Genomic DNA, 22,254 nt, shown 5'->3' with positions numbered 1-22,254 from the left:
ATTAAACACAAGATACAAAAAGAATTGTATTACAGCGGTAGCTAAAAATGGAATACAAGATTAGAAAAAAATTGAGAAAATATTTGCTGTTTTTGACTTTGTTTAGTTCTTGCTAGAGTTAAAATATTTGGAAATTTTAAATTTTTAAAGTCACAATTGATTTTTGGTTTTAATGAAGATATAATCTTCAGTTTAAAATTATGGTATTAGAAACAAAACCATGATCAACAATTTAAAAATGTCCCTGAGGGTCCAAATGGGTTAATTAAATTGATCCAATCATTTCTGTCAAAATAAGCGTCACCTGTTAAGTTTGAAAAAAGGAATTTTTGTGGAGTATAGAAGGTTTGTCCATACATAGAACTGTAAAATATAATATTACTAGATGGTAATCTTATAAAGCGAGTAATCCCTTTGCTGCAGGTTTCATGTTTAACCTGATAAAAATGTGTAACTTGCTTGGACTGCAATAGTACAGTCATAAATGTGCAAATAAAGAAAAGTAAATACTAGAATCGCACTGCAAAGTTTTACATGTATATGCAAACACTGAGAGAGTAGCTTCTGAACTCATTTTTATTGCAAGGTTACAAGAACACCGCAGGATTAGTCTGTTAATGCTCACAAGAAACCGACAATTTTTATTTTGATAGTTTCTAGTATTGCATTAGTCATCAAGAATGTGGTTTAAATATGATAAGTTTGGCTCAGAGATGTTTTTTATGCACACATGCCAGAACATGGCATGTACGTACATGTCAGGGTTTTTAATTCTTGTACATTTTACACACTTGCACACGTAGAAAGTACATAGAAGCGTTGTAAAGTATTGATATAAGTATATATATATATTTCACCATGGTGGTATGTAAACACGTGTCAAAGTATGATGTAAGCTCTGTATATGATGGATGACTGTTGAAACTAAGATCAAGGCCTGTATTGTTAAATTCTTAAACTCATAGTTCAACCTGAGATAAAATCTGGAACAGATTAGGAACTAGAAACTAGGCAGTTAGGCTCGTGGCATCCAGGCAGGCAAGTATATTCCAACCAGGCACTATTGTAGTCAAAATGCAATGTGGCCCTTAGCAGTTTTAGGTACAAAGCAGTTCAGCGCTGGATATATATTTATATAGTTAGTCTCTAGACATTTAGACACAAAGCAGTTCAGCGCTGGATATACATTTATATAGTTAGTCTCTAGACATTTAGGTACAAAGCAGTTCAGCGCTGGATATATATTCATATAGTATAGTCTCTAGACATTTAGGTACAAAGCAGTTCAGCGCTGGATATATATTTATATAGTTAGTCTCTAGACATTTGACACAAAGCGATGAGCATAGAGTTATTAAACACCATGTAGACTGTAGAGTTAAGCAAGAAGTTTTTAGGTACCTTATAGTTGTTAGGAACCGTGTATATAAGCACGGTGTTCGTATAGTTCGACATGAAGAGTTAGTAGGCACCGTGCACAGACAAACCACACTATAAGGCACTGTGTAGATTAGGCACGAGATGGTTAGGGGCAAAGCAATAGGTCATAAGGCACCTGAAGTATCTCCAGAAAAAAGGTTTTCAGTTTTCGCAAAAAAACTCCATCTATGTTATGTATTAGTTAGTTATTTGTACATTGTGCATTGTATAAAGCACCTTTACTCTCGGAATCAATTTTGTAATTTGTAAGCACAATACAAACATCCATTCAATGGAATGAAGCAAAAAATAGAGGTTTTTAAATTCTTAGGATTCCTTCGATACATTGAATAAAGGTTAAACTTTGTAACAGATATTCAAATATTTAAAGGTTCAGAGATCAAACTTCATGGAGAGAGAGACTTAAATATAGGTTTATAGGGTGGGGCGGGGGGACAATGATATGTGTGTCAAAGAATTGATTCATCGATAGATAGGTAGATAGATAGATAGATAGATAGATAGATAGATAGATAGATAGATAGATAGATAGATAGATAGATAGATAGATAGATAGATAGATAGATAGATAGATAGATAGATAGATAGATAGATAGATAGATAGATAGATAGATAGATAGATAGATAGATAGATAGATAGATAGATAGATAGATAGATANCATATATCAATAGATATATAGTACATACCATATATCAATAGATATAACTGGATAGTCAGGATAGAAAGGAAAACAGGAAGGAAAGGATTTATGGAAGAGATCTAGGAAAGGATAGATAGATGTTAAGTTGGATAGATAGGAAGAGATCTAGGAAAGGATAGATAGATGTTAAGTTGGATAAATAGGAAAAGGGCTAGGAAAAGATAGATAGATGTTAAGTTTGATAAATAGGAAGAGAGCTAGGAAAGGATAGATAGATGTTAAGTGGGATAGATAGGAAGAGATCTAGGAAAGGATAGATAGATGTTAAGTTGGATAAATAGGAAGAGAGCTAGGAAAAGATAGATAGATGTTAAGTGGGATAGATAGGAAGAAAGCTATGAAAGGATAGATAGATGTTAAGTTGGATAGATAGGAAGAGAGCTAGGAAAGAATAGATAGATGTTAAGTCGAATAGGTGGGAAGAGAGCTAGGAAAAGATAGATAGATGTTAAGTTGAAAAGATAGACAGTAAGATAAGAAATTGAGGAATTTATTGAATAAAACACCAGGATGAATATTTGTCTGAATCAGGTGTGAAAAATCAGGCATTGAATACAATCCAAACCATTAGATATGCATTTATCTAGGTCCAGGTTAATACTTGTAGATCAATCCAGGCTAGATAAATCTTTTAAGATCAATTTTTGAATCAATCCATGTTGGATAAATCTTTCAAGATTAGTTCTTGAATTCATCCATGCTAGATAAATCTGTTAAGATCAATTCGTGAATCAATCCATGCTGGATAAATCTTTCAAGATCAATTCGTGGATCAATCCATGCTAGATAAGTCTGTTAAGATCAATTCGTGAATCAATCCATGCTGGATAAATCTTTCAAGATCAATTCGTGGATCAATCCATGCTAGATAAATCTGTTAAGATCAATTCATGAATCAATCCATGCTGGATAAATCTTTCAAAATCAATTCGTCGATCAATCCATGCTAGATAAATCTTTATAGATCAATTTGTGGATCAATCCATGCTAGATAAATCATTTTAGATCAATTCGTGAATAAATCCATGCTAGATAAATCATTTAAGATCAATTCGTGGATCAATTTATGCCAGATAAATCTTTCAAGATCAATTCTTTGATCAGTCCTTGCTAGATCTAGTAGATCCTCTTAATGATTGATTCTCGTAAATCAATACAAGTTAAAAATATTTCACTCCAGTAGACCGTAGTAGATTATTCCGAATAGAACAATTCAATTATCTATAAATTAATCAATTTGTTTTCTTTACGTTTATAAGCAGGATTTATCTCTAAAGATCAATTTTAACCTTTCTAGAAAAATTATGTTGGATCCACTTAAGCTTTTAGGCTATTTATCTTCACATTCTTGTCTAAATCCATTATTTTTCAATTCTTAAAGTGACCCCTCAACGCAAAGATGACAATGTCTGATTCACATTGAAACCTTAAACTAATTAATAATGTGGAAGATATTGTCGTTTTTCTCAGTGTTTAATTCTGATAATTCTTAATTCTTGGCAATGATTGATTCTCAACGGTACCCTTGAAACCTTAACGTGATTTATAGTGTGTTAGATATTGTCGTTTTTCTAGGTTTAATAGTGTTTAATTCTAGTAATTCCTATATGTTTTCCTGCAGTAGAAATGCGCAAGTCACAGTTGCAGAGAACCCACACTAGAAAATAATCAGTTTTCAAGATTATAAACACTAATGTCTAATTGAGACTTGATCAGAAAAAGGTTAAAAAGGTACCGTTGTGAATCAGACATTGCCATCTTTGCACGAACGGGTCACTTGAAAATACCCTGACAGAGACCATTCAATCAATTCTATTAGTAGTATTTCTTATTCGTAGTGTCAGAGAAGACAAGGAATTCATGATTTAAAACTTGAAATTCCATTCGGAAAATTTAGGTTGAATAAATTCTTGATTGTAAGTTTAACATATATTTTGTCACTATTTGTGATGTTAATATCTGCCCAGTTGTATATATTATACATGAGGCAGGGTATATTACTGCCTGGATCTACTGCCTGAATGTAGGGACCAGGGCCTGTATCAATATACTTGGATTTATTCATAATGTTTATACGCTGTTTATAGTGATAAACTGACAGATAATCAGTCACTACTAGGCACACAGACAAGTAAACAAATAGACAAATAGACAAGTAGACTACTAGACAACTAGACACACATACACCTAACACATGCATCTAAAAAAGTATATATGTAGACAAATAGAAAAGTAGACAAATATACAAATAGACAACTAGACAAGTAGACAACTAGAAAAGAAAACAACTAGACAACTAGACAAACTTACAAATAAACAAGTATATAAGTAAACAACTAGACAAGTAGACAACTATACAAGCAGAAAACTAGACAAGTAGACAATTAGACAAGTAGACAACTAGACAAGTAGACAACTAGACAAGTAGAAAACTATACAAGCAGACAACTAGACAATTAGACAATTAGACAATTAGACAACTAGACAAGTAGACAACTAGGCAAGTAGACAACTATACAAGTATACAACTAGACAAATAAACAACTAAACAAGTAAACAACTAGACAAGTAGACAACTAGAAAAGTAAACAACTAGACACGTAGACAACTAGACATATAAACACACAGAAAAGAAACCAAGAATATAAGTCAAACACCTAGACAAGTGGACAGCTAGACATATAGACACACAGACAACTAAACAAGTAGACAACTAGATATGTAGATTGTGGACACATAGTCAAGTAAACAAGTAGACGAGTAGACATCTCTAGATATGTAGACACACTGAAAAGTGGGCAACTAGACTTGTAGAAACAAAGTCGACTAGACATGTAGACAAACATACAAGTAAACAAGTAAAAAAATATACAAGTAAACAAGTTAACATGTTAAACAAGTAAACAAGTAAACAAGTAAATAAGTAAACAAGGAAACAGGTAAACAAATTGACAAGTAAGCAAGTCGATAAGAAGACAAGTAGACAAGTAGACAAGTAGACAAGGCGACAAGTAGACAAGTAGACAAGTAGACAAGTAGACAGGTAGACAAGTAGACAAGTGGACAAGTAGAGAAGTAGAGAAGTAGACAAGTAGACACGTAGACACGTAGACAAGTAGACAAGTGAACAAGTAGACAAGTAGACAAGTAGACAAGTGGACAAGTAGACAATTAGACAAGTAGACAAGTAGACAAGTAGACAAGTAGACAAGTAGACAAGTAGACAAGTAGACAAGTAAACAAGTAGAAAAGTAGACAAGTAGACGAGTAGATACCTAGACAAGCTATGTTTCAGTAAGTATATAAGTTGACATGAAAAATTGAACACCAAAAAAGACAGTCGCTTGAAATTACGCACACAATCCCTTGAAACCCCTAAATTGTCTCCAAATACATGAACTGAACACTGAACAGACACAACCAGTATTGTCCTGTCATAAATTAAAATTGATTTACTTAAAGTGAATCCATAAGAGAGACCCCCTGTAAACCCTGAACCCCTGGACTCTAGGAGTGCCTTGAGATTCTTCGAGATGCTCCCCCTCCTTCTCCCCCCATCCTTCCCTGTCAACAACACCCTCTTCTCCTCCACATTCTGCTTTATCTTGATGGTATTCCCTTCAAACATGGAGACACACATCATTCAAAATGTGTATCTATCTTTCACTTTATCTCCAATCCTTGGTTTAATTATCTATCTATCATCTATCTGTTTGGTCTGGTATTCTCTCTTCTCTTCATCTAACCGCAGAATTCTTCTCAGATCAGAGAATTTAAACATTCTTTCATTCCTCTAGACTCTAGACTCTTCATACATGCAACTTCAAGATTCAGCAGGATTAGACCAGTGGTAAAGGGATTGTTTTTAGTTTATTAACTATAGATTATGTTTAGTTTGGTGTTCAGATCATAACTTTTATGTCCAAATAGTTCATTGTCTAAGACTAGACTGTATTTTACAGTTAAAAGAAGATCCTGAGATTGAACTTGTTGCCGCAGGATACAACTAGGATGGAATTATGATTAAAGGGATTGTGTTCATTGTCTTAGCATGGTTCCAATGGATTTTATCTGAGTTCGGCTCGAGTTCGGTGTCCATGGGATTGTCTCTGAGTTCGGTGTCCAAAGGAATGTCTCTATTCGAGTTTGGTGTCCAAAGTATTGTCTCTATTCGAATTCGGTGTCCAAAGAATTGTCTCTGATCGATTTCGGTGTCCAAAGGATTGTCTCTGATCGAGTTCGGTGTCCAAAGATATTAACTCCATTTTCAATTTCTGAACGTTGTTCGAAAGCTAATGTTTTATAGTTACTTTATAATGCTGACTAATAATACTGAATGATTCGTAATAATTGTAAAGCTTATCTATGCTAATTCATTAATTATGTGTGAGGAATTAATAGGATGATGACGCATTTTTTCCTGTTTTTGCGTAGACTCTTCTGCTTAATGATCTGCAACGCGGCAGGAGATTATTATTAATGCCTTTTCAATCTTTGTATTAGACAAAAGAAAACACTAATAATGAACCATCAGGCCCTGCATCTCAAGCCTGCTATCAGAAATGTTAATTTTAGAATTCATTTTACGAAATCAGATCTAAATTATATTATTATTTTATATAGTTTATATTATTTTATATATTTAAAACTTCTACTGAGGTAAGTTAAGGAATCCTTTATTTAAAGGGAAAATAGACGTAAGTTCAAATGGCTCACAATTTAAGGGACATTCAAGGGACATGCACGACCTTAATTTAAAGTGTTTACTCCTTATAATTTTTCCATTGTAACTGATACAAGAAATGCAGAAATGCACAAGAAAGTTTTTAAGAGAAGTCACACATAAAAATAAACAGTTAAAAAAATGGATATCTTATTTTCACTCAATCAGACAAAGCTTTTAAGGGTCCCGTTGTAAATCAGATATATTACGTTTACAGTCCCTTTAATCATTTATTAAACTTTAACAAAATCAAATCTAAATTAGATTCTTAGAATTACTTGTTTTAAATCTACTTAATTAAACATTTTTTTGAGAAATTATCGGTTTTATGAGTTAAAAGGTTTAATTCTGAAACATTTGAAATTAATATTTTGCATAAAATAATACATATATTGGTTAAATATGGATATACACTGTAAACATATAATGTTACTGGAACCTGGCAAGCTGTTTAACATTCCATACAACACAACAGGTGGAATACATTCGGCGCTAAACCCAGCTACGTAGAATCTTATTCTCCACGTAGAGTTGAGAACTGGGACGCGTAGATACTAGAACCAGGGGTCGGCTTCTTTACAAACTCATGATGTGAGAGGAGCGCATCCAGGGAATCCAGGGCTACCTGCTCTACACAACCAGGAGAAGGAGGAAGGAGAAGCTACTAAACCCTGCTCTAAACTACTTCCAACCCTACTGAAAGGATGGGAGGAGGCGGATTAAAGTTCTGTCGACCAATGAGAGACGAGAGTGCGATGAGAGCGGGGGTTCAGTGGCGGGTGTACAGTGGCAGAGTAGAAGTTTAGCGGATTTCCTTCAGTAGATGATCTGCTTGAAGTGATGGCCGGTACAAGCTCCCTCACTCCTCCACCTTCACCTTGTAGTTACAGAAACATGGATAAATCTCCATTCTTCCCTTCTCTTTTATTTCCTCATCTACATTATCCTGCTCTTCTAGCTCATCAGGCCAGGATACTCCAGGGGGATAGATCAGCATTCACCCCTGTATCCAGTTCCCCCCCTTCCCCTCCCTCTTCACCTCTGGAGGAAGACGACAAGTCCAGACTAAGAGGTTTGATTGCACAACAGAATGGAAATTATAATAACACCCCAACCTCGTCATCCTTCTCCTCCTTCCTCCCCCAGTTGAACCACAGTATGTTGATGAGGCACTGGATGTCGACCAACTCCCAGGTTCCAACCTATCCTTCCTACGATCCTCGTCTCTTCCGTGGACCAGGGAGATCTGCAAGACCCAAGAAAAGGTTTATCTGTAAGTTCTGTAACCGTGAATTTACTAAATCCTACAATCTTCTGATCCATGAGAGAACTCACACTGATGAAAGACCATATCCTTGTGATATTTGTGGTAAAGCGTTCAGAAGACAAGATCATCTGAGAGATCACAGATACATTCACTCTAAAGAGAAACCGTTCAAATGCTCGGAATGCGGGAAAGGATTTTGTCAATCTCGTACTCTGGCTGTACACAAGATACTTCACATGGAGGAGAGTCCTCAAAGATGTCCGATATGTCAAAGATGCTTTAATCAGAGATCAAATCTTAAAACCCATCTTTTAACCCATACAGACATTAAACCTAAACAATTATTAGAGATTGCAGAACGTCTGGAGGCCGGAGGCTGTCGGCCAACCTGTGGTCGGGAGAATGTAAACAAAGAACAGGTTCTTGACGTTGTTGATGAAGATCTGAAGGTTGACATCAAGCTGACTCCTCTTTCTAAACTTACAGAAAAAATTTCTCTATTGGGAAAACCCCACGATTTAAATAATTCAACCACCAAAACAGTAAAAACCAAAATAGAGAAATCTTTTGGATTTTCGATAGAAGAACTTATGAGGAAATAAATCTATACCCTAATTGTACAATGTACAAACCATTTTGTACAATTCTGTGAATTCTGGAGTGCCATTAAACTAAAATATATTCTAGTAGTCATTTCCCATATAATATATATATGTTTACAAATCATTTTATTCTTTATAAATGTTTAAATAAATATTAAATTTTAAGTTTTATCTTTCTCTTGGAAATGTCAGGCAGTGTATGTTTGTAGTTGAAAGTTTGAAATATTTACACGGCTCGGAAGTTCTGAGTCAACTATTGATACCGGGCCGACATTAAAGTGTTACCAGGAGCATTGATCTATGTTTTTACCCAGAAATCATTCTTATTGCAGTCCATGAGTATTACGATCTCATGCAAAGTGCTTGTTTCAATAACTTAAGATTTAAATGAGTATTTGAAAAAAACTCTATCAGATTTTTGGTTTTGTTATAATGGTCATATATGGTCATATGGTCATATAAAAAGATTGATTAAATGCGAGAGTTGGGGTTGGGGGAAAGGGGAAATAAAATAACCCTTTCTGTAATATTAATATTATGGCAAAACTAAAAACTAAATTACTCAAATATATGCTGTATAGTTTTGTATATCCCACCCCACCTATTTTTATTGCGCCTTTCTTCATTATTTGTGTGCCAGAACTATTAGCTCGGATGATAGATAGATCTGCTATTGTAACTTCTTACAATTATCTGGTTAATGACGGGGATGGTTGCGTAGCCAAGTATTATTTATGAATTGTGTATTTCAAGATGAAATTTTAATCACGAAACCTCTGAGTGGGCCAAATACTTTAATGGATGAATAAGATATCCTTATTTTTGTAGTTTAAACATGACTTTTTCAAGTTCGGATTCTCACGCTGCAGAAAGACTGAAGAAAATACTGGAATAACTTTTTAGAAAAACGATACTATCTTCCTCCCTGGTACTCAGATATAGAATAAAACGATACTATCTTCCTCCCTGGTACTCAGATATAGAATAAAACGGCTCCGTTATGAATCAAACATGCCACTCTTTAATTGAAGGGCCCCTCTACAGTTCCTTTAAAGAACCACACAGGAGTAAACTCACATTTAAGAAACTGCAAAACATTTTAATCAAACCTTATAGTAGTGTTCGCAACAACAAAAAGGGTACACATGGTAAACAATATCTAGAATAAAAATTGATTATCATATCCAATACGTTTTCGTTCAAAGACCTTGATATATCTTATCCTTTAAAGACCTCTAAAAGTATATACTAAAAATAAAACATGTCCAGTGCTATAAAATTTTGAAAATGCAATCATATCTTCAATTCTGAAATAAAAATCGCGAATGCACAAAGACCAATAAAAAGGAAAGAAAACAAGATAAACACTAATAATGCAATAAATAAAAGTGCTCAACATAAGATTTTCTGTACTGTTTCAGTAAATTAAAACGACTAAGATGTAGAAAGTAGAACCACCCATGCAGTCCGTATTAGGCATTTCCTAATTTGACCTTTCTTGCCTTCAGGCAATTTAAAGCAGTTCTTCCGTTGCATAGAATACTTGAAATACTTGAAAATAGAACAGGGCAGCCTACTATTGGCTTATAGCGGACGGATGTATATAATGCTTTAATATCAAGACAAGCTACCGGTCTTTACGTTTATACATAAAACCTTCTATCTATCTATCTACATATATATGTTTGCATTCGGCTACATATTACACCATGATTACATTCACTGTACTATATACATGTACATCATTTACTTTATTATCTGTACATAGCCTTCAACATCCATGATTGTATTCACTGTAGACTCTACATGTAAATCATTTACTTTATAATCTGTACATAATCTTCAACCACGATGATTGTATTCACTGTACACGCTACATGTACATCATTTACTTTAAAATCTGTACAGAACCTTCAACAGATGATTGTATTCACTGTTCACTCTACATGTACATCATTTACTTAACAATCTGTACATAACCTTCAACAACCATGATTGTATTCACCGTACACTCTACATGTACATCATTTACTTTATAATCTGTACATAACCTTCAACAACGATGATTGTATTCACTGTACACTCTACATGTACATCATTTACTTTACAATATGTGCATGACCTTCAACAACAGCTTGTAGTATATAACGTCGAACAATACGTTGTACATACAATACCTTTATCAAAACATTTACACCACCTTGAACAACATCTTTAGTGCACAACCTTGTATACAACATGGCGATTTTTGAATTTTTAAACCAATTTACATCGGAATAAGAAATTTTTCTAAAATCCCAAGATCCGTATCTTAGTTCTCACAATCATTAAATATAGAGTTTCAATTTTCTCTTACATTAATATATTAGTTTAAACATAGTTATATCAGTCAAATCTTTTTTTATTTTCGTAAATATTATATTTTATTACATATCTTGTAATATTACTTTTATCTTTTCATGACATTCTTAGAATACGTTTCAGCGTCGGTTGATTTCTTGAATGATCATGACATTCGTTTTTTTACTTTATCAAACTAATTGTTAACTTAATAATATGCAACTGCGTTTTATCTTGGTGGGGGCAGTCACTTGGGCAGCTATCATATAAGTATAAAAGTATTTAATTGAATACTTAAATCATATTTATTGCACATACAATATGTGGGAGAAGTTACACAATTCGCAGGTTTTCGGCTTAGTTACAATGTAAATCTCATAGTATTTAAGGGACTGGAACTGTAATTTAAAGTAACTCTCTATTAATTGATGAATATGTCCGATTTACATACGGTACCATTGAAACCTTGATCTGACCAAAAATGTGGAAGATATTTTCATTTTTCTGACTCGAAAGATAATTCATTTCTACATCATTTCTTTCAGCAATAAATAAAGTCCCTTTTGCAGGGAAACCACAACAGGAATAAACTGTTTAATTAAACAAAAACATAAATATATAATTTATACTTAATCAGAAAAATCTTTCAAGGGGTTTCTTTTACAATTTTATTTTCTCACAGTTTAATCTTTTATTCTATTTTCTCCTTATTTTCAAAATCCATCTTTATGCATGTTCGACTTTTCAGTTCCCCCCAGCACTCCCTTCCTCCCCTTCTTGTGGAATGTTGTTGGTTTGTTTAAATATATAGTTGTTAACCATTAATTTCAAAACCTCTATAAAATGTCGTCTTATACTGGAATCTCCTGTCGGAGACAGCCAAANATCTATCTATCTATCTATCTATCTATCTATCTATCTATCTATCTATCTATCTATCTATCTATCTATCTATCTATCTATCTATCTATCTATCTATCTATCTATCTATCTATCTATCTATCTATCTATCTATCTATCTATCTATCTATCTATCTATCTATCTATCTATCTATCTATCTATCTATCTATCTATCTATCTATCTATATATTTTGCCTTCCTTTCTTGTTGGTTTGAATAATGGATTCTTGATGAATCTATATACTACTGCCCCCTGAATCTGTATACTTCTGCCCCCTGAATCTGTATACTACTGCTCCCTGAATCTGTATACTACTGCTCCCTGAATCTGTATACTACTGCCCCCTGAATCTGTATACTACTGCTCCCTGAATCTGTATACTACTGCTCCCTGAATCTGTATACTACTGCCCCCTGAATCTGTATACTAATACTGCCTCCTGAATCTGTATACTACAGCCCTCTGAAACCTAAACCTGGGTTCTGTGAAAGGAATGTTCATTACAATGTTATGGGGTTCAACATTGAAATTTCCTTTTTCGTTTTTTTACCTTTTCATTGAACTAATTCATAATATGTCTTAAAGAATTAAAAGTAGCATCAATGTACAATGTACATAATAAATAATTTCAAGTTTTTGACATTTAGTGACATGATGAATAGTAATTTTCTGTGCTTTCTTTACCTTTTAATTTTCAGGATCGAGTGAAAATATTTTCTCAAGTAGCAAGAGATTAATTGAGTTTGAGAGCATGGAAGAGGAAAACTAGTAAGGAATTATGGAAAAGGCAAGATGAAAAGAATATAGGAGCAAAATGGAGTGATTAGAAACAAATAGGAAATCCGAAGAAAAGGGAGAAAAAATAAGGAGAACAAGGGAACAAAAAAAGCAGGAGAACAAGGGAACAAAATGGAATATAAAATCAGAACAAGGGAGCATACAAGCAGAAAAAGGGAACAGAAAAGCAGGAGAGCAATTGAGCAAAGTGGGGAAACAAATGTGAAGAAATAAGGAGAAAAGGGAAGAATAGAGGCAAAGGGGTTGTGAGTAGGAGGGAAGGAAAAGAGGAAAAGGGGGAGAAAATATGCAAAGGGGCTGCAGAGTATGAGAAAGAAAAAAGTGGAGAAGGGGAGGAAAGGTGCAAAGGGGTTGTGAGTAGGAGAGACGAAGAAAAGAGGAGACGGGGGAGGAAAGGTTTAAAAGAGTTGTGAGTAGGAGAGAAAAGGAACAGAGGAGAATGGGGATGAAAGGTGCAAAGGGGTCACAAACCGTCTGACTAAAACTTGATGCTGCAAAATATTTCTGAAGTTTTTTATAAATATTTACAATTGATCTTGTTACATCAGATCTTATTACACACCAGTCTGGGCAGACAGACGAGAATTATTAAAATTCTTAAATACAGACAAAATTAAGATCAATTTATTAAAATATATTAGATTGTTAAGAATGGGTTGTGAAATGATAAATTTTAATATACAGACCCGAATATCTAAACCAATTTCTGCAATTAAGTCTAAATAGATGCTGTATAGTCGTCATTAATAATTTATTTTAATTAAGCTTTACAATATTTTTTAATCTTCTCTGAAGTTTTTAACTTTAATAATTTATTTTAATTAAGCTTTACAATATTTTCAAATCGTCTCGAAGTTTTTAACTTTAATAATTTATTTTAATTCTTATTTTAAAACCCAAAGGAAGGCAAGATGGGACTAGAAGGGACTAGACTGAACGGAATGGAACGGATAAAAAAATTGTTAAATTAAACTGTTGCTGAGAAGCTGAATGAGCTGATAGGACTACAGTAGAAATAATATCTAGTTTGGCTAGGTGGGCTCAACCTCCTCAACCAAACCATTTCAAGTATTTATTGGTTAAGATTGGAGAGATATTCAGATATTCAGCTATTCAGGTGGATAGAGGATACTCACTACCCATTGACAGATTGGAGTGAGAAGATAGAAAACTATATATATAGATGTATATGAAGATAGATGGATAGTTTGGGTAGGTATATGACCTATTTGTGACCAAAGTGTCTGCTTGAAAGACAAGTATACCACCCTTGTAAATCTAAACTGTAGGTGGTCCCAGTTTAAACTCATCTACAGGGTGTCTTAGAATAGTTTGAACCACATAAACATAGATTTGGCGGCCTAAAAATAGTTGATTGCAGAAAATATGACAAGCATATTTGCCATGGACTCTATAAACATATTGGCCATTAGGTTTAAAGATATGATATAACTCAGGCAGGGGTCAACATTGTCACTTGACACCCTATATATATATATACATAGGTAGCTAGTCAGCAGTTAGTCTGCTCTTAGAACACGACTGGGTTCAATACCAATCCAAATACTAAGATGGTTTATGAAACATCTCATGATCTATCTTGAACATGAAGGGTATGAAGGGGATGAAGGGGATGAATGGGATGAAGGGGATGAAGGGGATGAAGGGAATGAAGTGATGAAGGGATAAAGGTATGGATGAAGGGGATAAACGATATGAAGGAGAATGTAGGAGATGAAGGAGATGAAGGAAATTAAGGAGATAAAGGAGATGAAGAAGATGAAGGAGATGAAGGATATAAAGGAGATGAAGGAGATGAAGAAGATGAGGGAACGAAGGAGATGAATGAGATTAAGGAGATGAAAGAGATGAAGAAGATGAAGGAGATGAAGGAGATGAAGGAGATGAAGGAGACATGAAGGAGATGAAGGAGATGAAGGAGATGAAGGAGATGAAGGAGATGAAGGAGATGAAGGAGATGTAGGAGATGAAAGGGATAAAGGAGGTGAAGGAGATGAGGGAGATGAAAGATATGTAGGTGATGAAAGAGATGAAGGAGATGAAAGAGATGTAAAAGATGAAGGGGGTTGAAGGAGATGAGGGAGATGAAGGATATGAGGGAGATGAAGGAGATGAAGGAGATGAAGGAGATGAAGGAGATAAAGGAGATGAAGTAGATAAACGAGATGTAGGAGATGAAGGGGGATGAAGTAGATGAAATGATAAAGGGATGAAGGGGTGGATGAATGGGATGAAGGAGATGAAGGAAATAAAAGGGATGAAGAGGATAAAGGGATAATGGAGAAAATATAAAGATAAAAGAAAGATGAAGAGGATTAAAGTAAATGCATGAGTGTGTGGGCGGATCAAATCTTGGGATAATTGCAAGTGCAAAATTCTGCAGTGTATAGCGCCATAGCGGTGTCTGTGAGCTTTGCACTTTTAAGGTTAGAAATCTAGAGTTCTTTGCAGATACTGTTTTATTCTTGATAGATGAATAGACGGCCTAGATTCTAGTTAATGGATTAAATATATGATTTATTGTATTTCGTATTAATCTGTAGGCATCAATTTATTCAGTATTAAGCAAAGGAAAAAACGAAACCAGAGGTCACAGGTGGGAACTTTATTTGTGGAGTAAAGTTAATCTTTCACGTTGGATCTCGATATCCAACACCCTTTTAAATTTGAGAATCAATAATTGATCTATCAATTAAACTTATCCTTAGAGAATGCCCACCACAGTACATTGAAGAGGTATTAAGTTAATCCACAATTCTGAAAAGATGGAAATCAATGCTTGATCCGAGATTTACAACAAAAGTTCAGACAGAAATATATGTAAAAGAGTTATTTTTTAGAAAAATGATATGATATAAAAACTTAATGTTATAGCTATTAAAAACTTAAACTCTATGCTGTACAGTGAATGGATTAAGATATGGATTAACAGAGACAGATTTGTTTTGTCCCTTCTTCAGTTCTCAGGTAACTGAAAAGAAAGCAACATGTAGATTAGGAGACGAACAAGTACAATAAGAAGAATATTTGAGCGTGGGAACATTTAATTAAGATGTTATTTTCCCCCTCCCCCCCCCCCTTTGGTGGCAGATATCAGGGGACAGGGTGTGTGTAAGGAAGGTGCCGGCGCCTAGAGCATCCTGGAGGCGCCTACCTTAACCCATAAGCGCCGTTTGACATAAATTAACCCTAGTCGGCTTGCACAAGGACTGACAATCAATTGCCACGGGTGTCGGACGGAGAGAAGGTATATAAGATTGGGCGGACAGAGAAAAGGCAATGTTGAGTGTGATATACATCGGAAAGGCATATAAGGTAGGGCGGAAAGATAGAACTAAGCTATATAAGCTAGGGTGGACAGAGAAAATATATATCAAGTGGGGTGGACAGGCAGAATGTATATAAAGATGGGCGGCCAGAGCCAAGCTATAAAAGGTGGGGCGGACAGGGCCAAGCTTTATAATGTGGGCGGACAGAGCCAATCTATATAAGGTGGGGTGGATTAAGCCATGCTATGCAAGGTAAGGCGAAGAGAGCCAAGCTATATAACTTGGGGATGGCATATACAAGCTATATAATGTGGGGCGGAGAGAGCCAAGCTTTATAATGTGGGCGGACAGAGCCAATCTATATAAGGTGGGGTGGATTGACCCATGCTATACAAGGTGAGGCGGAGAGAGCCAAGCTTTATAACTTGGGGATGACAGATACAAGCTATATAAGGTGGGGCGGACAGAGCCAAGCTATATAAAGTGGGGCGGACAGAGCCAAGCTATATAAGTTGGGGCGGACAATCTATATAAGCCAATCTATATAAGGTGGTGAAGATATAGAGAAGATATGCATATAATTCGGGGCGGATAGAGGAAGGTTTATAAGGTAGGATGGACAGAAAGAAGCCATATCAGACAGGGCGGACAGAGGGAAGGTATATAACGTGGGGCAGATAGAGAGAAGGGATAAAAGTTTAGGTGGACAGAGGGAAGGTATATAACGTAGGGCAGATAGAGAGAAGGGATAAAAGTTGAGGCGGACAGAGGGAAGGTATATAACGTGGGGAAGATAGAGAGCAGGGACAAAAGTTGATATGGACAGAGGGAAGGTATATACCGTGGGAAAGATAGAGAGAAGGGATAAATGTTGAGGCAGACAGAGTGGAGGTTTATAATATGGGGCGGATAGAGAGAAGGGATAAAAGTTGAGGCGGACAGAGGGAAGGTATATAACGTTGGGCAGATAGAGAGAAGGGATAAAAGTTGAGGCGGAAAGAGTGGAGGTTTATAATGTGGGGCGGATAGAGAGAAGGGATAAAAGTTGAGGCGGACAGAGTGGAGGTTTATAATGTGGGGCGGATAGAGAGAAGGTATATAACGTTGGGCAGATAGAGAGAAGGGATAAAAGTTGAGGCGGAAAGAGTGGAGGTTTATAATGTGGGGCGGATAGAGAGAAGGGATAAAAGTTGAGGCGGACAGAGTGGAGGTTTATAATGTGGGGCGGATAGAGAGAAGGGATAAAAGTGGAGGCGGACAGAGTGGAGGTTTATAATATGGGCGGATAGAGAGAAAGGATAAAATTTGAGGTGGACAGAGTGGAGGTTTATAATGTGGGGCGGATATAGAGAAGGGATAAAAGTTGAGGCGGACAGAGTGTAGGTTTATAATGTGGACTGGATGATCTGTGGTGTGGAGTGTGGAGGAAAAGACGAGGGTTTAATTATGGGGAGAAGGCTTGAATTAAGTTATAGCTTTAAAAATCCTTGCAGTGTATTATTATTAAGGATTAAGAAGTTAATAGTTGAATATTAAATGAATAAATTGGAACGTATAAAACCCAGAGTTTACAACCATAAGGAGGATATATAGCTAGATATTAAAATATATGCCACATGTGAGGTTATAATATATGTGCAGGGGGAGGAGTAGGGGGGGGGGTTAGTAGCAAATTAGATGTTACTGTGTTCACAGTTCAATGTTTTCTATTCATATTTGATTGTTTTTGTTCGTATCGTAAATATTTTGTGTAACTTGAAGGACATTTCTTGGAGAGACGTGAAATGTATTTATCCAACTGTGTGATTAACTTTAAATGTTGTGTGAAAACCACACACAACGATTCCCCCCGTAATCTACACACAACGACCCCCTCCCTCCCACACACCCGCACCCTGGTCTAGTTCTCACACAAGTTCTCAACATATTTAACTGTCCCTCTGTAATCAAACCGTGAAATGAAACCCTTAGAAAATTTTACTTCTGTGCAACCAAATAGTATACATAAAACTCCTTCTTACACCGCACCGCCTACCCCCCCCCCCCCCCCGCCCCTTCTTCTCATATTACATCTCCATCCATCTCCATTTGCCTCCATTATCCAGAAGAAATCATCACTACTTCATTTCTAAATATCTTCTCTTTTCTCCATTTGAAAAAAAAATCCCATTTATCATTTTTCATATTATCATTTAAAACTTAATTTTCTTTCTTTTTCCTCCTTCTAGGAAACATGAACTTACCTATTTTTTCTTAATATGTAATCCCTCTTTTGATATTTTTATTGCCTTCTTTATACGACCTAGACCTTCCATTTACATTAAAAACTATTAATATACCAGATGAGATTTGATTTAATTAACAGTGAGAAATACAGCTGAACTAGAAATGGAGGTTTAAATTCTTCTCTAGTGCCCAATCTGAGCAAAGTAGATCAACTATCTTTTCGTATAACGTAGTTCAACTACTTCTTACTTTTCATTGCTTCTATAGGTAGATTTCCTCATTTTCCTTCCCCTTCTTCCTGTTCTTGTGTGCTGTAATTATGTTTACACTGTTTGCGTATGTCTGTGTACACAGTAACCCTGACAAATTTATATAGGGGGATTGTCAAACAACTATTTATTACGATTGTACACAATACTAGATAGGATACGTTTTATATCAAATACATTCAAACAATATAAATATGTGCAGATATAAATAGATAGATATTGGAACATCATATTTACAATATAAATACATTGGTTGACCTTCCTTTGGTTTATACATGAAATAATTATTTAAATAAATAGCTAATTGTAATGATGCAATGCACAAATTAATTTTTATTATGAATTATGAAACTACAGAACTAAACTAAGTTAAATACCAAAAACAAATATTTATAAAATCGATTAAANTAAATACCTCGCACAATATGTACGTATATCCATCCAATATCCATATTAAATACCTCGCACAATATGTATATATTTCCATCCAATGTCCATATTTCCCATACTGTAAAATTTCCCTCAATTTCCCCCAAAACGACGTTAAAATCACTTTTTAATTATCTTATAATGGGTCTTCGGTAATTATGAAGTTAATGATTGCACGCCTGAATACAACCTAGGCATTCTAATAGGTGGAACCTAGCTTGTATAATATTCATCATTTATGCTTCAAATATTTGAACTCATCCAGAATACAATGTTTCTAAGTTTCAACTTTTAAGTGTCAAAATGTCTTGGCCTTTGATTTCATTTCACCTACTCACAAATTCTTTTTTTATCCCTAGACATTGAGAAGTAATTTATGTGATAGAGTTTTCAACTTTTTGATTACTTTGCACTTTTCTTTTCTTAAGATCTAAATATTTATTCATGGTTTTATAAACTCAAATATTCCTCACAAAACATCTTATAGCTATTTACTTCAATTAAGTTGTAGCTTGGTAGACATAGGATATTTTGGAATGTGAGTGTAGAATTTGACAACTATCAATGGAGATATCCTTTTCAGGAAGCAAGTAACAAGTTCAGCAGTTTTGCCGGTTGTTTTATGGGAATCACGAGACAGCTTCTATCCTGGTAAATATAATAAATATTAGATTGTTCAAACTATGATGGCGGATGGGATGGGAAGGAGGGGGGTTCAGAATCTCGGTATAGGGTCTAGTTCATTTCAAAACAACCAGCTAGGTCGTTAAAAAGCAACAAAGATGAATTCAATACGGTTTCTTAAAAAAATCTTTTTATGAAATTAGTCCAATACGATTCTTTCCGATTTAAATGTTCGTAAATCTTCACCGAAAGGTGAAAACCCTGTTTTTTCAGGTCAATAATACTTCTCAAAGCAGATTAAATGTAATGTTTCTCACTTTAGTTTCCATCTGATTAAAGTCATTATATCTCTTTTTTTAAATAAAATGATGCTGCGACCTATCGTCTTCATTCATCTTAACCAACTTTTTATGTATGTGATATCAACTGGTACGAGGTGAGATTAAAAATGCAGGTTTTCAATACAACTACTTCACGTTTTAGTTTTGCAACGCTACAGGATACTTTTTTATGTTTATAAATTAAAGTTTAATCGGCTCAATATCGATACTTCTTTCTCAAGCTCCCGATAACCCACCCCCCCTCCCCCCNCCACATATACGCAATTAAGGCTGCACGCCCCCTGCATTCCTCAACTTTGGTCTCTCTGCAGAAATATTAAAAAAGATAAATATTGCAAATCAGAGATTCTAAATTTTCTTGTTAAAAAAATCGTTTTTTTTGCTCACAATCAAAAAAGTTAATTGACAAATTGACGTCTTTTTTTAGATGTTGCAGGATGGTTTGACCTAAGGTGGGTCGGGATGGTTGAGGATGGTTGAAGAATATGGTTTATCTGGGTATACACTCTATACAGATTCCCACGCTCAAGCTTAACACGAGCCAGCTACATACGCAAACTTTAAGCATTTACGCAATCCATAAACATTTACGCAAACACTAAATATTTGCTAAAAATCTAACAAAGTTCCAAAGTCTAAACATTGAAGCAAAATTGACTTTCGCATTGTGCAAAATCGTTAAGAAAAAAAACACCTGCACATTTATAAATGCAAACCGAAAATATAGAGCGATAATCGATTAATGAGTGATTCCATTGATTAATAGATAAATAGATAGAAAGCCGAGCGATGCGGTTAGGATGGGTAAGGGGGCCGAGTGGCCGCTTGGGAAATTGCACATTTGGGAGGTTGCCACTTTACTTACTCAAATTATAATATATTTTTCTTTAAAAAAAGTTCAAAACATCTCAAGTCGGTTTTACTAAATATTAAGATAAATACAAAAAAGTGTATAGCCATGTTGCAACACATTTGCAAAAATATTAAAAACTTTAAAATCTAACGGTGTTAACTGTATAAGCATAAATTTTTACAGGATGGTTCAATAATATACGTCTCATCTGAACCAACAAGTTTGTTATTACATCATAAGATTACATGTTTGTATACATTTAAATATAAGCCGGGATACTTTAATTTTATCCCAGGAAAGTATAGTTAACATATATATATTTATACCGAGCTCAAATTTAACGGGTTGATTTTAAACCCCGGGATTCCAAGCCGGCCGCCGGTGATTTGGGGGCAAAGGAATTTTTATATCCGTCATATCCTCATATTTATATCATAATGCTAGCTGTAAAATTACATGGTGAACTATGATTGAAATTCATATATCTTGATACATAGCTAGATAGATAGATATTTGGATGGATAATAGATAGATAGATAGATAGATAGAGATATAGACATAAAAATAGATAGGTAGATAGATAGAAAGATAGATATATAGATAGATAAATAGATAGATAGATAGATAGATAGATAGATAGATAGATAGATAGGTAGATAGATAGATAGATAGATAGAGATAGATAGATAGATAGATAGATAGATAGATAGATAGATAGATAGATAGATAGATAGATAGATAGATAGATAGATAGATAGATAGATAGATAGAGATAGATAGGTAGATAGATAGAAAGCCAAGCGCTGCGGTTAGGATGGGCTAGGGGGCCGAGTGCATGGTTGCTTGGGAAATTGCACATTTGGGAAGTTGCCACTAGCTTGGTAAAATACCCTTGGGAAGTTGCCACTAGCTTGGTAAAATACCCTTGGGAAGTTGAAGCTTGGGAAAGTACCAAAAAATGATAAATAGATGGAACAAAACCAAGTTTTTTTGTAACATAATTTACTGTACAGCAAAATAGAACATATTACTATTTTTGTGAATGAGTTTTAAAAATCTTACTTGAACCCCGAAATGTAAAAAGAAAAAGAAAAAATGAAAAATAGAATATATTAGACAGGTCCATGAGTGAAATAGATTTGAATTGCCTTGTAAACATTGTACAATGCATATATAGATATAAGTATATTTTTACATCTAATTGCACAGTTATTTTGGTGCACTTACTAAAAATATTTTCTGAAAACGTTCATTCTTGATTCTTTATCTTAACTTTCTATTGTTAGTTGACAAACAGTTGGATATCATGACCCCCCTCCTCCCTCCTCCCTCTAGCTTTGTTATTTCGGACCCCCTGTGTCCCCTTCCCCTTATAGCAAAAAACGGTTTCCAACAAATATTTAATCCAGATTCCTGGCTCCGCTACAAAATCCGCGTAGAGTTTTCTC

At 34.8% G+C, this 22,254-nt stretch overlaps 1 pseudogene; it reads left to right on the top strand.

Moving 5' to 3' along the window:
- The first annotated feature begins 7,646 nt into the window (after positions 1–7,646).
- Positions 7,647–8,873, top strand: LOC111707181 (protein odd-skipped-related 2 pseudogene; annotated as a pseudogene).
- Positions 8,874–22,254: the final 13,381 nt, after the last annotated feature.

Source organism: Eurytemora carolleeae, unplaced genomic scaffold, assembly GCF_000591075.1.
Source record: "Eurytemora carolleeae unplaced genomic scaffold, Eaff_2.0 scaffold264, whole genome shotgun sequence".
Lineage (NCBI taxonomy): Eukaryota > Metazoa > Arthropoda > Copepoda > Calanoida > Temoridae > Eurytemora > Eurytemora carolleeae.
The sequence above is the reverse complement of the archived record's forward strand: the minus strand, read 5'-3'. Positions and strand labels throughout refer to the sequence as shown.